The sequence below is a fragment of the Ahaetulla prasina genome, chromosome 2, assembly GCF_028640845.1.
Source record: "Ahaetulla prasina isolate Xishuangbanna chromosome 2, ASM2864084v1, whole genome shotgun sequence".
NCBI classification, from domain to species: domain Eukaryota; kingdom Metazoa; phylum Chordata; class Lepidosauria; order Squamata; family Colubridae; genus Ahaetulla; species Ahaetulla prasina.
Window position 1 is genome coordinate 205,842,830 of NC_080540.1, and position 18,429 is coordinate 205,861,258.

Sequence of the window (18,429 nt, forward strand, 5' to 3'; positions counted from 1 at the left end):
TCAGAATTCATCGGAGGAATTCCTACCTTTGGATAAGGCTAAGGACATGAGAGACATGCGGCAGGAATGGAGTCATTGCTTGTCAAAGTAAGTAGCATCTGAGAGGGTGAAGACCCCTGCTTGTTCACAGAGGGCTTGCAGGGTAGAAAAAGATGGCTAGGCTGAGTGGCTCATCTTGGAAACATTTCCTAAAACATTTCACCTTCTTCATCTGGAGAGGACTGAGATGACAGAAAGACAAAGTCGAGGAAGAGGGCAGCTCTCCTACTGGGGAATCAATGCTTACCTCAGAGGTAAGAAAGGTTTGGTGATGGGGCCAATGGAATCTATGCACTCTATGCTTTAGCCATCTTATTGGGATACAGAGAGCTTTAGATTTAGCCTCGATACTGTTATTTGCAGGATTCAATGAAAGTCCCAGGGGGCTCCAGAACCAGCAGCCTGGAGTATGTGGATTCCATGATTTCCAACATTTGGGATGAGGAGTCAGGGAAGCTGGGAGCAGGATGCAGTTGTCTTCAGAGGCCAATCTCTCTTCCAATCCCTGGGTAAGAAAAACAAATTGTTTTCTTTTGGGAAGGGATGGAGGCCCTCTATTTTGTTCTCCTAAGCTAAGTGAATTGGAATGCTCTGGGTGCTGGAGGAAGATGAAACCTGGCCCTTGGGGTAGCATACTTAGCAGGGGTGAAATGCTCCCGGTTTGGACCGGATCGCGCGATCCGGTAGCGATCTTGGGTGGTGGTTCGGAGAACCGATAGCAATCACAGTGCGAGGCTCCGCCCACCCGCCCAGCTGTCATTACTTCCTGATTTCAACCAGGAAGTAATGTGTTTTGTACCGTCTACACATGCACAGAAAGGTTTTGCGCATGCGCAGAGGGTGTGCGCGCGCATGTTATGCGTGCGGCACGTACACTTCTGAACCGGTAAGGAAGGTAAGTAGATTTTACCCCTGATACTTAGGCTAAATATATGCAGCCAAGCTCTGTTGCGATTGGTTCACTTTACCACAGAACATCAGGGAAGGGCCCAGTGCAGTGGACTGGTGTGCTAAATGGATGTGACCCACCCTGCTTATGTCTTTTCTTTTTTTACATCATCCTCTCCAGCACCCTGCTGCTCCTGGGCAGGCAAAGAGTAGTGAGCCTACTTTTCTGGGGAATGGGTAGAATGTGAGTGGATATTCCTCCAACTTCAGAGATGTATCCAGCAACAGAATCATTGTTCTGATTGGGGATCCTCATTCAATAGGCCCTCTTTTAGGAATTCTGAGTTTCTTTTGCCCTGATGACTAAAGAGAAATCATTGTCATTCACAGGATTTTCCCGAAGAAAGAGAAGCCACCCTAGATCAGGCATCCTCAAACTATGGCCCGCAGGCCAGATACGGCCCGCCAGTGCAAAGTATCCGGCTTGCAGAGTGGTGGGATTCAGGCCCGCCCCTCACCGTCGGCCTTATCTTTCAGGAAGCATCCACTCCAGCTGCACTTCTGGTTAGTTATTTCACCGGTTGAGCTGCACTTCTGATCACACTGCTGCTGCTGAAGGTAAAGCCCAAGGGTCCGGGGGAGGGCCAGCTGACTGAAGGGTGAACTCACCAGTGCAGCCACATGATTCAGGGCTGGGGGTGGTGAGTAGGAGAGGGATTGCTGCTGGCTTGAAAAGCAGCTGCCAGCTTGTAAAGTAGTGCTTTAAAAGTCTTTAAAAACAGCCTTTCAGGATGTTTTTCACAATCATATCTGTTGTCACCCAGGCCCAAGTAGGTAGTAGGAAACTCAGTCAGTGAAAAAACAAACAAACTTTATTCGAACAGCTGAGAATTACTTCATTCTCGGCATAGTTCAACTAAATTAAAGCATATTCCTCCCAACACAAATTCCTCAGTCTTATCACAAACCTTGGTCCAATCAGGCAAACTGCCAAAGGCCTTTCTTGGCAAATGTTCAGAAGACACTGATACAAAAATAAATGCAAGAAGACGAAGCAACATTGTTTTCCGGCAAAGAGCCCAAACGGCATTGCTGGTCTGTTTTAAGCCTTATGGGAGGGGCCAATCATCTCTTGGCCCTACTCCTGAGTCGTCTTCTTTGCTTGAGCTGCTCTTGGCCTTCTGGCAGCTCTTCTCATCCGTGCATTAGGAACAGGCTCCTCCTGTTCCTCTGCCTCACTACTATCAGTCTCTGGAGGCTCTAGAGTCCACACCTCACTCCCCGATGGCCCTGGCCTCACCTCGACCTCCGACACAGAGCTCTCATCTGGGCCTTCCCCAGCCTCATCGCTGTCCGACTCCGTTGTTAGCTCTGCAGGCTGCTTGTGGACCACAACAATATGATCCAGGGCTGATGGGTGAGTAGGGGAGGGGCTGCTTTTAAAGTAGTGCTTTAAAAGTGGTGGCTGGGGGACATGTCTCCATGTCGCCTAGCTTTTTCAAAATCAGTTGAAGTTGGCTAACACTAATTCAAATGCGACCGCAGTATAATGCCTGAAGGAGAATTCACCCACTGGTTTGATTCTTGCCATATATAAAGCACTTCCACCAAATTGGTTGCTGAACAATTTTGGTAGATATTCATGTGTGTATATACACATACACAAGTGCGGCAAAAAGCAAACCAGTTTGTGAATTCTCCCGCAGGCTTAAAAGACCTTTAGCCCTGTAATCCCAAATAATTCAAAAAAGGAGTCTGGTCTCCTATCCCTTCCCTGGCTGCCTCCCCTAGTGGCACTCACAGGTCATCTGAAACATATGATCAGGAATTATTTTGAAGGAATTCCTGTTTGTTTTATTCTTTTTTAATGGCCTATTTTAAGGAGCCTGAAGCTGCTGTTATAATGAAATTAGGCAAGTGGCAAGAAAGTTTGCACAATTTTTCCTTTTGGGGGAGGGGATGTCGTAAGTAAATAGATTCCTTGGGTTGAGCAAGTACAGCAAGGACAAAGACAAAATGGACTGCTAAATTGGCCATGCCCACCCATGACCATCTAGCCACACCCACCCAGCTGGTCCAGCCCCCCCCCAACAGTCTGAGGGACAGTGAATCGGCCCCCTGTTCAAAAAGTTTGAGGACCCCTGACTTATTGGAATAGACCCTGAAGTTGGGAAAGGTTGAAAGCAAAAGGAGAAGGGGACCGCAGTGGATGGGATGATTAGATAGTGCCAGCGATGCAATAAACATGAATTTGGGCAAACTCCAGGAAATAGTGGAGGACAGGTGGAGTTGGCTGTGCTATGGTCCATGGAGCCGCAAAGAATTAGCTAGGACTGAGCGACTGAAAAAAAAACACACCTCTTTGAGACTTTATGATTTAAGAAACAGCACAAGAGGATCTAAAGATTCAAGGTAGAAGGAGAAAAGAAACAAAAATGAAAAACCTGTCTCTCGTTTTTGGCCAGCTTGGAACTTGTAAAACAACAAGGGGCAATGGATTCACTGTTTCTGCATAGGATCCTTTGGCTCTGTGATTAAGAAGCTCTTCTTTCACATCCAACTCGTGCACCAATGGTGCTTATTTCTAGAACTAGTCGTCTCATGACTGGACTATTGTGCAGCTCCACTGGAGCTGAGCAATCGATTTCAAAGCCTCCCCCTGGAAGAAAAGCATACAGACATCTGGAAAAGAGGCATCCTCACCTGGAAAAGAGGCATCACCAAGTGTTCCTATAATTGGAAGAAAAGCAACTTAGACTTCCCTAGGGAAAAAAGGCGTGTGTTGGTGATAGAAGATTCAATTCTCAAGGGAACAGAATCAGCCATCTGTGAACTGTACATCCAATCTAGGGAGGTATGTTGTTTCCCCAAAGCAAAAATCAAAGATGTGGCCAAGATCTTACTAAAGTGATCAACCCCACAGATTAATACTCATTTCTTCTCCTTCACGTAGGGACCAACGGCACAACAATGAATATTGAGAGATTACCAGAAGCTAGGCAAGAAAATTAAAGCATTTAGGAGCACAAGGGGTGTTTTCATCAGTACTTCCAACAAAAAGTCAACATCCAACAAGAGAACAAAATTATAGAAAGGAACCACTGGCTTAAGGGTTGATCCTGCCAAGAGAACTTTGGATTCTTAGACCATGGTCTGTATTCCCTACATGAAGGGCTTTTGGCAAAGGATGGGCTGCACCTCAGAAGAACTGGGAAGTATGTATTCGGAAAATGACTGGCTCAACTTATCAGAAGGGCTTTAAACTAAAAAGGATGGAGGAGTGTGACCAATCTTTAGGATCTTTAGGACAACCTTTAGGATCTTTGGGATTTATTTCCAAGCATAAACCACAGGACAACCAATCAAGTAATGAGATAGAACGGGATAGAAAAGAAGAAAAATCAGATATAAAGTAGGAGACACGGAATCATAACTAGGGTCAATAATTAAGGACTCAAATGACTATACACAAATGTTCATGGTTTAGGGAACAAACAGGGTGAACTTGAAATAGTAGTACATGAAGGCAATTATGATATAGTTGCCATTACGGAAACATGATGGGATGAAACTCAAGACTGGAATGTACTGATGGAAGGATATAATCTGTTTAAAACAAACAGACCCAACAGAAGAGGAGTTGGAGTTGCATTATACATAAGAGACCACTACATCTCTTACAGAAATGCATAAAACCAAGAATGAAAGCCCCTTAACTGCATATGGGTCAGTATAAAAGGAGGAAAGAATGACATTGCCATAGGTGTACACTATAGGCCACCCAACCAAACAGAAGAAATAGATGAACTTTTTGCTAACCAGTTAACAAATATATGTAGAAAATGCACCACAGTAGCAATGGGGGACTTTAACTACCCTGACATCAACTGGGAGACAAACTCTGTATCAAGTGGGAGATCGAAGAGGTTCCTGACCAACTTAGTCAACAACCTTGTTATCCAAAAGGTAGAGGAAGGAACTAGATGGACTGCAATACTAGACCTAATTCTTATTAACAGGGAAGAAATAATAGAGGGAGTTAAAGTTGTAGGAACCTTGGGAGAGAGGGACCATGTCAAATTAGAATTCAATAAAATGCAGACAAAAGCAATAGAACACAATCAAACCAGAGTCCTAGATTTTAAAAGAGCTGATTTCAACAAACTTAGAAAAAGTTTGGGAAGAACACTATGGATGAGAATCTTAAAGGAAAAAACAATACAAGAAGCTTGGGAAATTAAATAATATGATTATAAAAGCCCAGTCCACCACAATACCACTGAAATTGAAAAATAAGAAACATAAGAAGAAACCAACATAGTTACACAAAGAACTCTCTGACAAACTGAAAGACAAAAAAGATAAGTACAAAAAATGGAAAGGACATATAACTAAGGCAGTGTACCAACAAATAGCCTGAAGTTACAAAGATGAAGTCAGGAAAGATAAGGCTCAGAATACAGTAAGACTTGCAACAAATACTAAAAACAATAAAGTTTCTTTCAACAATTGGTCTACTAATAGGAGATGGATGCGGTTTTGGAAGTAAATCCAGGTTTTTGGCAAAATCATCATAAAATCCACTCAAGTGACTGCAGGATGCTACAAACAGCCATGAATGTGGTCTGGTTGCTGATCACCTGTCACCTTTCCAACTAGTGAACCCAAAATAAGGAAACACTCTTGGGAGCTTTGAATTCCCAAAAGTAAAACTTTATTGGATACATCGTATTGGTACTGAAGAAACAAAACCAGCTCTGATTTTTCCACACAAATGCTTGCCTAGTTAAACAATAGCTTCCTCTTCTCCCCACCCCTGGGTGAACACATTGTCCAGTTATGAGACATCCTTTCGTTATGGGAACTGTCCATCTCTTTCTCAAGTACTTGCAGTAGTGACCTTGATGGTTGCCAGGCTCTCACGATCTCTGCATACATTCTCAGCACTCTATTTCCCCCTTCCCCCACCTGTTGATTGGCAAGTTGAAAAGCATTAAGGCTTGAAAGAAGCAAAGCGGTTCAATCTTGACATTATCTGAACTGCAATCATGTGACCAGGGAGTGGCCATTGGAACGTTGAATCTTGGTTAGTATCTTCCAAGTAGGTCTGTTGGAACTTTGAATGACTTGTAAGTTGTGAACTTCCTATAATTCCAAACAGCTAAAATGCCTGAAAAAGCAAGCTTTTTTACTTGTGGTTATAAAGGACCTCAATTGCTGGTGTCAGGGTAAAGACCTATCAGAACATGGAAACCCAATGGTATTATTATTACGTTATTGTTAATTAGATTTATGTGCTGTCTTTTCTTCACATGTCAAGACAAAATAAACTAATTTTGTCAAGACAAAATTAAACTATTTATTTATTTATTTATTTATTTATTTAATCGTATTTATATACCGCCCTATCTCCCGAAGGACTCAGGGCGGTTTACAGGCACTTAAAAAACACATAAACACATAAATACAATATAAAAACAATTAAAAAACTTATTCTAAAAGCCCCAAAAATTAAAAATATAGAAATAAGACCCAATTTAAAACCCATAAATTTAAAATCTAGCTCAGTCCTGCGCAATTAAATAAGTGTGTTTTAAGCCCGCGGCGGAAGGTCCGAAGGTCCGCAAGCTGACTACAAGTAGTCCTTGACTTACAACAATTCATTAGTGACCGTTCAAAGTTACAGCAGCACTTAAAAAGTGACTTATGACCATTTTTTACACTTAGAACCTTTGTAGCATCCCCATGATCATGTGATCAAAATCCAGATGCTCGGCAAGTGGTTTGTACTTACGACCGTTGCTGTGTCCCAAGATCGTGTGTTCCCCTTTTGCAACCTTTTTGACAAGCAGTGTCATTAGGGAAGTCGGATTCACTTAACAACCGAGTTACTAACTTATCAACTGCAGCAATTTACTTAAAAATTACAGCAACGAAGGTTGTAAAATGGGGCAAAACTCACTTAACAAATGTCTTGCTTATCAACAGAAATTTTGGATTCACTTAATTGTGGTTGTAAGTTGAGGACTACCTGTACTTTATTTTAACCTTAAAAAGCAGCAACATTTTGAGATACATTATGGAGAGAGAGAGAGAGAGAGAGTCACCAAGGGAGTTTTGGTCTTCCTGGTCTTAATTCCATAGTTTTTAAATTTGTTCTGTTACATTTATAAAGCAATTTCGGAAAAATTCTTCATTGATGGAAAAGGATACGAAAACTGCCTTCCAGTTGTTTGATGCTTAGAAAAAAGGTTTCATGGCATATAAGTAAACATAATCTCACTTGTTTATACATTGGTTTAGAAACCGTATAGTGAAAATGCTTAAAGATTAAACTGTTGTAAAAGGTTTAGTTACATAGACATCTATCACATTATTCCTTTTCGAGGTCAGCAACATTTCGAAGAAAAAGAGCAAGAACCAGGAAGCCAAACACATTAAAAGTGGGAGACAGGAGAAAATGAAAAGGAATCTGTCGTTGCAGTAGCTAATTCAGAAACTGTAACTGTAACATTGCATAATAGAGTTTGAGTTTGCTTTTGCCAAGATTTGAGTTGACTTTTCCAAGAGCCCCAACATCAAACTTTCTCTTGTTTAACCACCTTTTTTCTAGAACGAGGTAGCCCATAATAAACCAAAAGGATTTATTATCATTGGTTATGTAACTATGGGGGAATATATGTCTGCCCTTCTGCAAATTGTTAGAAATTAATAGGGAAAGCATTTAGCTAAAGTATTTAATCAGAAAAACTGTTAAAACAACCTGTTATCCAAATTGAGGACATGTACTTAGCAGAGATTGAAGTACGTTGTCTCAAAAATTTGGAAAAAAAACCTTGGCATAATTATTGATGGTTCTTAGCATTCTCATTAACTTATAACTGATAGGATTCTGTGTGGGTGGGGATGGCCATGATAATGAAACAGGCATGAAAATGATACGTTTTTAAATGTAATTATGTCCCTAAAATTTTATATGCTTTAATTCTTAGCATATGTTGACAATTTCAGGAACTATAGTAACAGGAAAGAAAAAAAAACACCCTTGGATTTGAATCAACTCACGGTGGTGACTAAAAGTAAGGTGTCATGTATTAATTGATTTCAGATACCTGCTTGTCGATTTTATGTACAGCTTGATTATTTAATTGAATGGACAAGGCTGGAAGTTTATGAAAGAAAATATGCTGTTTTTATTGCAGTGCTAATGATCTGTTGCATCATATTTGTTCAACTGTGGAAGCTCATTAATTTCTTTATGATAGGAAATCTTTTCTCCTTTTCATTGCACAACAAAAACATGGTGATGCACAACATTATACAATAATCCTTTAATTGAACTTGGCTACTATTGCATGAGAAGTCAAGAGTTTAGGAGGAGTTTTTCCTTTGATAGAGATCAGGTGTGCAACAAAAGTAATATGAGGACATATTTAAGACATAAGTTTATGAGTAAATAAAGAATCTTAAGATTTGGCCTGCATTTGACAAGTTCAGATCTGTCACACTCATCATGTTTGTTGACCTTTTTGTGTGAATATTGTATGTGTCCTCTGTTTCTGTTTGCTTTATAGGTGGAAATTATAAATTGTTAGGTCACAAAGAAGTTTGCACGAAGTTATGGGAAAATTAGTTTATCCGACCTATCTAAACCCTAGTTTCATGTTGTATCATTTTTGTTCCTGGAAACTGGATTTCATCTGTACTTTTTCTTTTCTAAATGAGAAAGTGATGAATGATGTCCCATCATTTGCAACTTGAATTTATATCATTTATTTGTTAAGTTTATATGCTGCCCATCTCACTGTCCAAAGCGACTCCGGGTGGCATTGTGTTACTTGTCTTTGAAATAAAATTCAGCAGTATGCCTCGATGCATTCCAAATGAATAAATTCAAATGTCTTGCTTATGCACTTAGCCCATACCTGAAAGATTAACTAATGGTGGGGATTAAATTACAAACATGCGTAGGAAGTCAGAGAGTGGCACGGTGACCTAGAGGTGGAGTTCTCTCCTCACAATCAGGAGGTTGGGAGTTCGATCCTAGGTAGTGACAGATATTTCTCTCTTTGGGCACAATGAGTAATTGTCTGCTTATAATGTACTCTTCGTAGGTGTCAAGAAAGGCATCTGGCCAGTAAATGAGGGGGCTCTGTTCAGTCTCCCTGACTCCATGCCATTGCAAGGGATTACAGGGTTGTTAAAAGAAAAGGAAATCTGAGACCTCCTCCATGGGAACATACTACTATATTTCCTTCTGGCCTGCTTGAAGGAATCAAAACTCGGCTGCATGCCAGCAGTCTTGTTGACACTGGTCTTCCAAGACAAAATCTAAGTTGCATTTATAACAGCTCACTGCTTTCAAGAAAGAGGTTTCTCTGAACGTTCCTTACTCTGATTTTACCTTGCTGAAGGCGATATAACCCTGCTATTGATTTATTCAGGAAAAGTCTGTCCACCAATTTACACACCAGCAGGATCTTTGTGCACTGGGCTACCAACAGTTCTCAATGTACCTTAACACCTGCAAAGCATGAAAGACATTGTGCATTAGGTGGCACTTAGATGTTTGTGCATGTATATTTTGAAGGCTGCTATTCATTTGACTTGCTCTGAATGGGACCAGTGCCATCCCTCTGATTTCAGGATAATGCTGGATTTCAGGAGCTTTTCTGCAGCTGAGCCAATTATCTTCTATCTCAGCTCCCTGTTAATATACACATGCACGCACACTTATACATAGATACATACATATATACATACATACACACATCAGCCCAATATGATAATCTACCAACAATGGTCAGGAAGGCCTCATTCTAGCTGGGGTGGGGTTGGGGGAAGAAATGGAGGGCTACTACATCTCTTTTTATTTTGCTCTTTTTGTAATCCTATTTTATTCCAACCTTCACTCTAGCGTAAAGTTCATTTTGCATGTATTGTATTCTTCTGCTTTCTCTTTGTTTTTTTCCCTCCTTTGGTTGTTGTTTATTTTACTTAATTAAAGAAATGTTTGGTTTTTTAAAAAAGAATAGCTGAAAATATCTCTTGGCTCCCTCCACAGCAGTCCTCATGCTTGGTAGCAAATTTTTCTGGGCTTAATAAGCTGCAGCTATCGAGTTAATATTCTTTGGTACTTGGCCAGAATTTCATCAGGGTTCCTAAATTGAGCTTCATTTTGTTCCTGAAGAAACCGGTACCATGAGGCAACAACAAGAGTTGGGAAATTTCTGGAAATGTTGAAACCAAGGGATGGAGTTGGTGGGAATGGAGAACATTATGGTGCAAACTAAGATGCTGGACTAGAAACAGAGACTCTTGAGTTAGGCACAGTCAAATGGATGACTTTGGCCCAATCACTCTTTCTTAGCCCCACCCACTTCACAAGGTTGTAGTGGGTAAAATAGGGGGCTAGAGCAGGGGTCTCCAACCTTAGCAACTTTAAGACTTGTGGACTCCAACTCCCAGAGTTCCTCAGCCAGCTTTGCTGGCTGAGGAACTCTGGGAGTTGGAGTCCACAAGTCTTAAAGTTGCCAAGGTTGGAGACCCCTGGGCTAGAGTATTAGGTATGTCCTCCTGAGGCATACCTAATACAAAATAAAAGTGGGATGTAAATATAATAATAAAAATATTTTAACGCCACCCTTTATCCATCTGCATTCACTTGGCTATTTGAAGAACGTACAGTGCAAGTTGTGTAGCTTGGCTTACTCTTACAATTAACCTGTCTAATATACGCTTTCAAAGTGACAATATGATTTGTCCAGACAATAATTATTTTGATTAGGATTTTAAATCTTTCTAGTGGTACAATTTTGGACTTTCTCTGTCATTTGAAATCTAGTCAGAAACAGACTTGCTGACCTTTGGACAAAGCAGACAAACCCACAAACAAATTAAACATCAATTTTTTTCCCCCCGGGTCTTGGAGGTATTCCTACACTAAGGGATTTATACAGGTAGTTGTCGACTTACGACCCCAATTGAGCCCCAGATTTCTGTGGCTTAAGTGAGACATTTGTTAAGTGAGTTTTTCCCCATTTACAACCTTTCTTAACACAGTTGTTAAGTGAATCATGGCAGTTGTTAAAGTTAGCAACCCGGTTGTTAAGTGAATCTGGCTTCCCCATTGACTTTGCTTGTCAAAAGGTCGCCAGAGGGGTCAGGTTTTTTTCCCCTGTATCCGAAAGGTTCCATTTTTCAGGGGAAGAGAGATTCCCCCATTTGTTGGGGTTTTTTGTTTTCCATTCTGAAGTTTTTGCATGTTTGCAAAACTAAAAGACAAGTTACAGTTATGCTGGTCATCTAGATCAGGGATCTCCAACTTTGGCAGCTGTAAGACTTGTGGACTTCAACTCCCAGAATCCCTCAACCAGCAAAGCTGGCTGAGGAATTCTGGGAGTTGAAGTCCACAAGTCTTACAGCTGCCAAGGTTGGAGACCCCTGATCTAGAGAATGACAAGTGTGAAAACACAGATGGTGTATCTCCTGAGAATGTGTGTGCGTGCAGGTAGTTCTTGACCTATGACCACAGTTGAGCCCAAATTTCTGTTGTTAAATGAAACATTTGTTAAACGAGTTTTGCCCTATTTTACGACTTTTCTTGCCACAGGTGTTAAGTGAATCACTGTAGCAATCTGATTATTATGTGAATCTCGCTTTCCCATTGACTCGGCTTGTCAGAAGGTCACAAAAGATGGTCATATGAAACTCTGAGACACAGCAAAGGTCATAAATATGGACCAGTTGCCAAGTATCTGAATTTTGATTACATGATGATGGAGATCCTGCAAAAATGCTCATAAGTCACATTTTTCAGTGCTTCTGTAACTTTGAATGGTCACTAAACAACCTGTTATAAATCGAGGACTACCTGTACATGTGTGGAGTGGCTATGAAACTAGAGGTTGTATGGAAGTGTATGCTAGATATGGACAGGGCATTTCTCCTGACTAGTGAAACTTCTAGAACGGGTGATGACTGACATGTGGCATTTCAAACAGATCATTTTTTAAAATTTTCCCCAAATAAGGTAAATACCTACCTCACATCTTTACAATCATCCTTAGGATAGGCAGAGTAATTAAATTCAGACTGTTCTTCCTTATGGATAAATATGGTAAGAGAAGATATTTCACAAAAAGTTAGAATTATCAACAAAAAAATGGAGGAAAGGAAGGTTAGTTCAAGGTTAGTGGAGGAAAGCAATGATCACTTTAATTGTTGTGCTTTTCATTTGTCTCCTTCTTTTAGGAGGTAGCAGTGAAAAGGTAGAGGTACTATAGGATTAGAGTGAAGAGGAGCTGTGAGCAAAAGATGTAAGCTTAACCAAGACCTATGCCTTAAATGAATGATGATAAATTTAATACAAAAATATGAAATCTGGCTGCAACTATCAAGATGACCACCGGATGGCAGGATAGAGTTACTGTGTTAATTTTGTTTCTCTTTGTTTCCATCTAGTGGTCCTATAGACTTTTTGCATAATGGTACTTACCAGCTGAGATTTGCTGCCTATCTTAAGTAATATCAGTAAAGAGTCTCTTGCTATTTACTTTTCATCTACAGTGGTTAAGTAGTGTGATAGTACCCTTCATCTTACATGTAATGTAGTTGTTCCCAGCTTTTTTTTTTTTTAATATTCTGCGATGAACTGAAGGAACATCACTGACCTTCTCAGACTGAATGCAATCTTTTAAGCCTTGCAATGCATTTCCAAATCTGTATGAGTGTGTGTGTATGTGTCTCTCTCTTTCCCCTCCCTGTCTCTCTCTTGTAGCAGCAGGAAAGAGAAAGTACAAATCAGAAATGAAAACCTAATGCCTTTTCTGTACTCTTGTCCTGACATTAGTGACCCATTCTTGCTTTAACGGGACCTCTTAAAAAACTGCAACCCTTGGAAACCCTCATTTGACAAAGGAGGCAGTTGTAGCAAAGATGGCCTTGAAACAAAGACTGTTGGGCAAACTTTGGCAAACAGTGTCACAGGCACAGGATTCTGGGTAAATGAAAGTTGCACGGCCTTCCATCGGAGGTGACTTGAAGTAAAGTGCTTTGATAGTAATACTGCAGATGTCTGCAGGAAACCCAGAGGGGGGAAAAAACAGCCTTGAACACTATAGTTAGATAGCTGTGCAAAAAAGTATGCGAAGGAAAGAGCTAATGTGCAAGACTTCTATTTAAGATAGGGGGGAAGGAAATAGAAATTGTGATAGCATGCTATTTCAGGTAATAATAGAAAGTACTTGATGTTTACATGGTGAATGGATCGATACTAATTCTGTAGTCGGGGCACATATACAGTAGTTTGGATTATACATGTGATAGATGTGCTCAGTACAGCAGAAATTTTCACACAGCAACATTTTATTTTTCACTGCGTGCTGAGATGGAATTTTTCCACCCAACTATCTGGAAGGATTTGCATAAGAATGGTGATACGGCAGTATTCTTTAATGATGTGCTTTTCTTTGTGAAATTTTAAAAATGTCTACGGTGCATGATGAAGCTTGGATGAATTGCTGTGCTAATGCTTTTATATTTTCTTCTAAAGAGCTTATCTTCATGGTGTTGTGGAAGTTGCTTTACCTTTTCTCATACAGAGGTTGAGGCTGGAAAGGCGAATTTGGTTACAACCCTGTTGGTGTCCACTTCTGTCCTTCGACGTCTTTATGCTCTGCTTAATCCCACCTCCCCGAACTAATAATTCCAAGATGTGCTTGATTACACATCATAATTCCCAGTCCAGTGGAATAAGTTCTACCCCTGGCTAGAAATTGTTGTATTTTAACACACTTGGAGAACGTAGGGTTGAAGAAGCTTGACTTAAGGCAGGAGTATTGAATTTGCAACCCAACAGTTGTCGTTGAACCAGGGTTCTTAACCTCTTTCAGCCCTTCCTCCTACTGACTGAGGAGCATGTCCACGGAATGAAGGGTATTAGGGTCAGTCATTCAACAACAGATTTGGTTAGGACCAGTTGTTTAGCATACTATGTGATATGCATTTAGATTTGTAATTCAACCATATATGAAAGCAGGGGTGAAATTCAGATTTTTTCCCTACTGGTTCTGCGGGTGTGCCTTGGTAAGCATACCTTGCTGGGCGTGTGGCTGGGTGGTTGTGGCTTGATGGTCATGTGACTGATGGGTGGGCATGGTCAACTCAATGTCACTCCCACCCAGTCACAGTCTCCCCCCAGCCACACTTGCCCGGATTTTGTGCCTCCCAGAGTTTTCTGTGGGAAATGGGTCATGTGTCTAGGAGGGCGTGGCCAGTTTGATTGGTCTCACCCTTCGGAAATTTCTCCTTAGTCCAACTCACAATAAAATAGCACAATAAAACAGCACTGTTCCAATATTTAGAATAGAATAAAATAGAATAACAGAATTGGAAAGGACCTTGGAGGTCTTCTAGTCCAACCCCCTGCTTAGGCAGGAAACTCTACACCACTTCAGACAAATTATTATCCAATCTCTTCTTAAAAACTTCCAATGTTGGAGCATTTACAACTTCTGGAGGAAAGTTGTTCCACTGATTAATTGTTCCACTGATTAAAGAGGAAATTTGAGGGGCTCCTACAAAAATGAGAGAGTCAATCTATTTTCCAAAATGCACAAGAAACAATGGATAGGAACTAACCAAAGAGAGAAGCAACCTAGAACTAAGGAGAAATTTCCTAAGGGTGAGACCAATCAACCAATGGAATAGCTTGCCTTCAGAAGATGTGGGTGCTCCATCACTAGAGGCTTTCAAAAAGAGTGAGGGAAGTAGACCCCAAAAGGACAGTGCCAGGAACCACTAAAACAATGCAGAAATCTTAAAAGAGCCCTTCCCCCTTTTTAAAAAAGTCAACCCCAAAGCAAATGCAGCAGCTAAGAGGGAAACTAAGAGCAGCTGCTCAGGCTAATTGAAAGCCTGGGTCTGCTGCCAAAAGCCATTGACCCTTCCAACTCTTATTCTATGTCCTAAATTGGGTGCTTTACAGCAGAAGCAATACAGCTGGCTGGACCATACATGCATTAAATTCACGGCCTGTATGATCAAGCTGCATCGTTGTCCCCTCCTGTATCTTTTCCCCCAGGAAGAAACAAGAAGGAGCCAACACTGCAACAGCTATAGAAGGTCTTGGGAAACTCCAGGGAGTATCAGCTGCTCACAGAAGTGTTACTTAATATTCTTTATAATGAAAATGTTTGTAATCTTGTCATTCTTCCTGAAGGGAAAAGGTTAATTAATCCCATCCCTAGGTAAAGGTAAAGGTTCCCCTCGCCCATACGTGCTAGTCGTTCCCGACTCTAGGGGGCGGTGCTCATCTCCGTTTCAAAGCCGAAGAGCCAGCGCTGTCCAGATGTCTCCGTGGTCATGTGGCCGGCATGACTCAACGCCAAAGGCGCATGGAACGCTGTTACCGTCCCTATTTTTTCTACTTGCATTTTTACGTGGTTTCAAAACTGCTAGGTTGGCAGAAGCTGGGAGTAACGGGAGCTCACCCCGTTACATGGCAGCACTAGGGATTCGAACCGCTGAACTGCCGACCTTTCGATCAACAAGCTCAGCATCCTAGCCTCTGAGCCACCGTGTCCCTAATCCCATCTCAAGATGGGTGATTGATGGGTTTCCCTGCCCTAATCCTGTCAGTTTCTGTTGTTTATTGACTAGATTCAGCGTGTATCGGCTGCATTCCAGCTGCAGCTGTTAAGTGGAGCTATTAACTGAAGGAGAGAGAGAGAGGGAGGGAGAGAGAGAGAGAGAGAGAGAGAGACTCCTCTCTTGCACTTTATTTTTAACCGGTTCTCCAAACTGCCTAAGCAATTTACTAACAGTTTGGGGAACCCGTGAGAACCAGCTGAATTTTGCCTGTGTTATGAAAGACCAGTTTACTCACAACATTGTACAAAGTATACCAAGGCAAACCATGTATATTGTAGAATTTTGGTCTTGCTTATTAGATTTGTTTGCCTCCCATCTCGCTTCAGGGTGACCCTGGGCAGCTTACAACATTAGAAGCCAATAAAACCACAAAAAATAAATATTTCTAATAACAGTAAAAATTACAAATTAAAAAGATGGGGATCAGCTTTGCAGATCAGCTGCACTTCCTTGAACCACGACACTGGCAAAGGATTTCTCAATCCTCTGTCCTTCTAATACCCACAGCCCCAGATACACACAGTACAGTATTGCTAAAGGTGGTTTTCATTTAAAATAAGGGCTGCTTAGTCCTTATTTTGAGCTAAATTGTTGAAGGAAAGTGAGTCAGATCCACATTCTTTGCAGAATGATGTTCTTGGGTTGAGGAGACAAGCTTAGGCTGTGCTGGAACTATGCCTGACCATAGAGGCTTATATAATTGTACAACTGCATAAGCATTTTCACATTTTGTTTTTATAATCAAGTTGCAAGTCATGAGGGCTTGTACATTCCTTCCTCTCCCCTTGGCCTAAATTTGTTGGAGGCAAATTCAGCTTCTGAGTTCCAACTGTTCAGTAGCGACAAGAGGTCAAGAATATCCCTCCAATTGCAGAACAAGCTCCATACAACTGTAGAATTAATCTCTGCCTGACTTGTCTCCAAATTTAGAATCAGAAAAGGACAGGAGCTATTTGTTTTAATGGTGGGCTGATGAAGTGCTTGGGACATACAGTCAGTCAGCACCAGAAATATCAAACTCCAGTTTGGAATTGGGTAGCCTCTATAAGAATCTTTTTCCAACAATTCTATGGCATTCTAGATACAGTTCTATCCCTCCCCTATCTCTACAACTCCAATCTGGAGAAGAATTTTTGGGTTCTTTTGTTGGAGAAAGGCACAAAACACTCAGCGTGAACCAACTTATTGTTCTTTCAACAAGATTTCAGCCCATTTTCAGCCTGTGATGTAAAAAGCACTTTAGAATGTGATGAATTTTAAGACTAGGCTACAAAGCAATATTTTCTTTCAAGGATATCTGCCTTTCACGCTGTATATTTTTCTTCTGAACCAATTCTGAAGAATAAACAGGACGAGTAGTGGCTGGAGACATTCAGCAGGATTTGCTAAAAATTTGTTTACACTTGAGGTTATCTCATTATACCCGTGTGTAACCAAAACCCAAGGAAATAAGTTAGTCTGAGAGATGGTGACTTGTCCAAGGCTGCCCGGTTTAATGTAAAAAATACTATATCATAGCTATCCATTTTATCTATATTTGTACACCAGTGGTTCCTACGGCAATCGTTATCTCTGGGTTCCCATTACTCTTGTGCTTCCCATGCTAGCTTAAGTGGATATTTTGAACCCTGTTTGCTTTTTCCAAGCCCAATGTTATATTCACTATGTTAAAAAATAGTAAGGACAAATGGCAAACTGACATATTGTTTTCTTTGTATTTTATAGATTTGAGGGAGTGTTGTGAGAGAACTTATTTATTATTTTGAAAGAATATTTTCCCAGAATCAAGTGATAGTAGATAAGATCTAACCATCTATTGTAACCATAATATTTAGCCTTTCTTTGCCGTTGCCTGGAGAGCCACTTCTAAATTTTGATGGATTGGATTGGATTTGTTAAGGCTGCCAAACTCTAAGAAGACAGTTGAAGTTGAAAGGGCCCATCTCTAATGTGTTGCTACCATTGGGTAAAAGCTAGCATACTTTACAAAGTTCTCACTACTTTGAAAAAAATGCCGTTTGTATAAGAAGCTTCTTTTCCTCTAATGATCTTGTATTTTATGTGTCCTTCCCCATTCCTTCTAACCACAATACAGAGCATAAAGCTGGAACCATTTTTGTTTCCAGCCATGTTTTCCTGATAGCCTATAGTCAAAGGATCTTAAGCAGGGGTGGGCAACAATGGCTCCTTTATGACCTGTGGACTTCATCTCCCAGAATTCCTGAACCAGCATCAGGAATTCTGGGAGTTGAAGTTCATGAGTTGTAAAGGGACCATAGTTGCCCACCCCTGATCTTAAGGAGCCGTAATAGCTCAGGCTGGTAAGAAGCCTGTTATTAGAACACAGTAGCCTGCAATTACGGCAGGTTCAAGCCCGGCCCGAGGTTGACTCAGATTTCCATCCTTTATAAGGTAGGTAAAATGAGGACCCAGATTGTTGTGGGGGCAATAAGTTGACTTTGTAAATATACAAATAGAATGAGACTATTGCCTTATACATTGTAAGCCGCCCTGAGTCTTCGGAGAAGGGCGGGATAGAAATGTAAATAAATAAAAAAAGGACCTCATAGGTCACGGATGTCAAAGTCACCGCATCACATTGCTGTCACGTGATGTTTTGTGACGTTTTTCCCATTCGCAGAGCTAGGGTGGGCGTGGCCTGAGCCTGACGCATCCAGCCTGCGGGCCCCTAGTTTGGCACCCTTGCCAGTGCTCTGGTTTTAAAGTAGTTTTTTTTGTCGTACTTTGCCAGTTGTGGCATCTAGTATACTCTATGTTTGATCTTAGTCAAAAGGTCAATTATTGAATTGCTGATTATGCAAGGATTCAGAATTTCAGATCTGTCTAATT

The 18,429-nt window shown here is 41.0% G+C and overlaps 1 long non-coding RNA gene across 2 annotated transcripts in view; it reads left to right on the top strand.

The window, feature by feature from the left end:
• Positions 1–18,429, top strand: part of LOC131191360 (uncharacterized) — a 29,153-nt gene that overhangs the window by 5,896 nt on the left and 4,828 nt on the right. The window contains exons 4-5 of one of the 2 annotated variants that reach the window (XR_009153484.1): positions 403–548; positions 1,318–1,545. This is a non-coding gene — a long non-coding RNA (uncharacterized LOC131191360). The remainder of the gene's footprint in view (positions 1–402; positions 549–1,317; positions 1,546–18,429) is intronic. The other variant, XR_009153485.1, reaches the window with a different exon arrangement.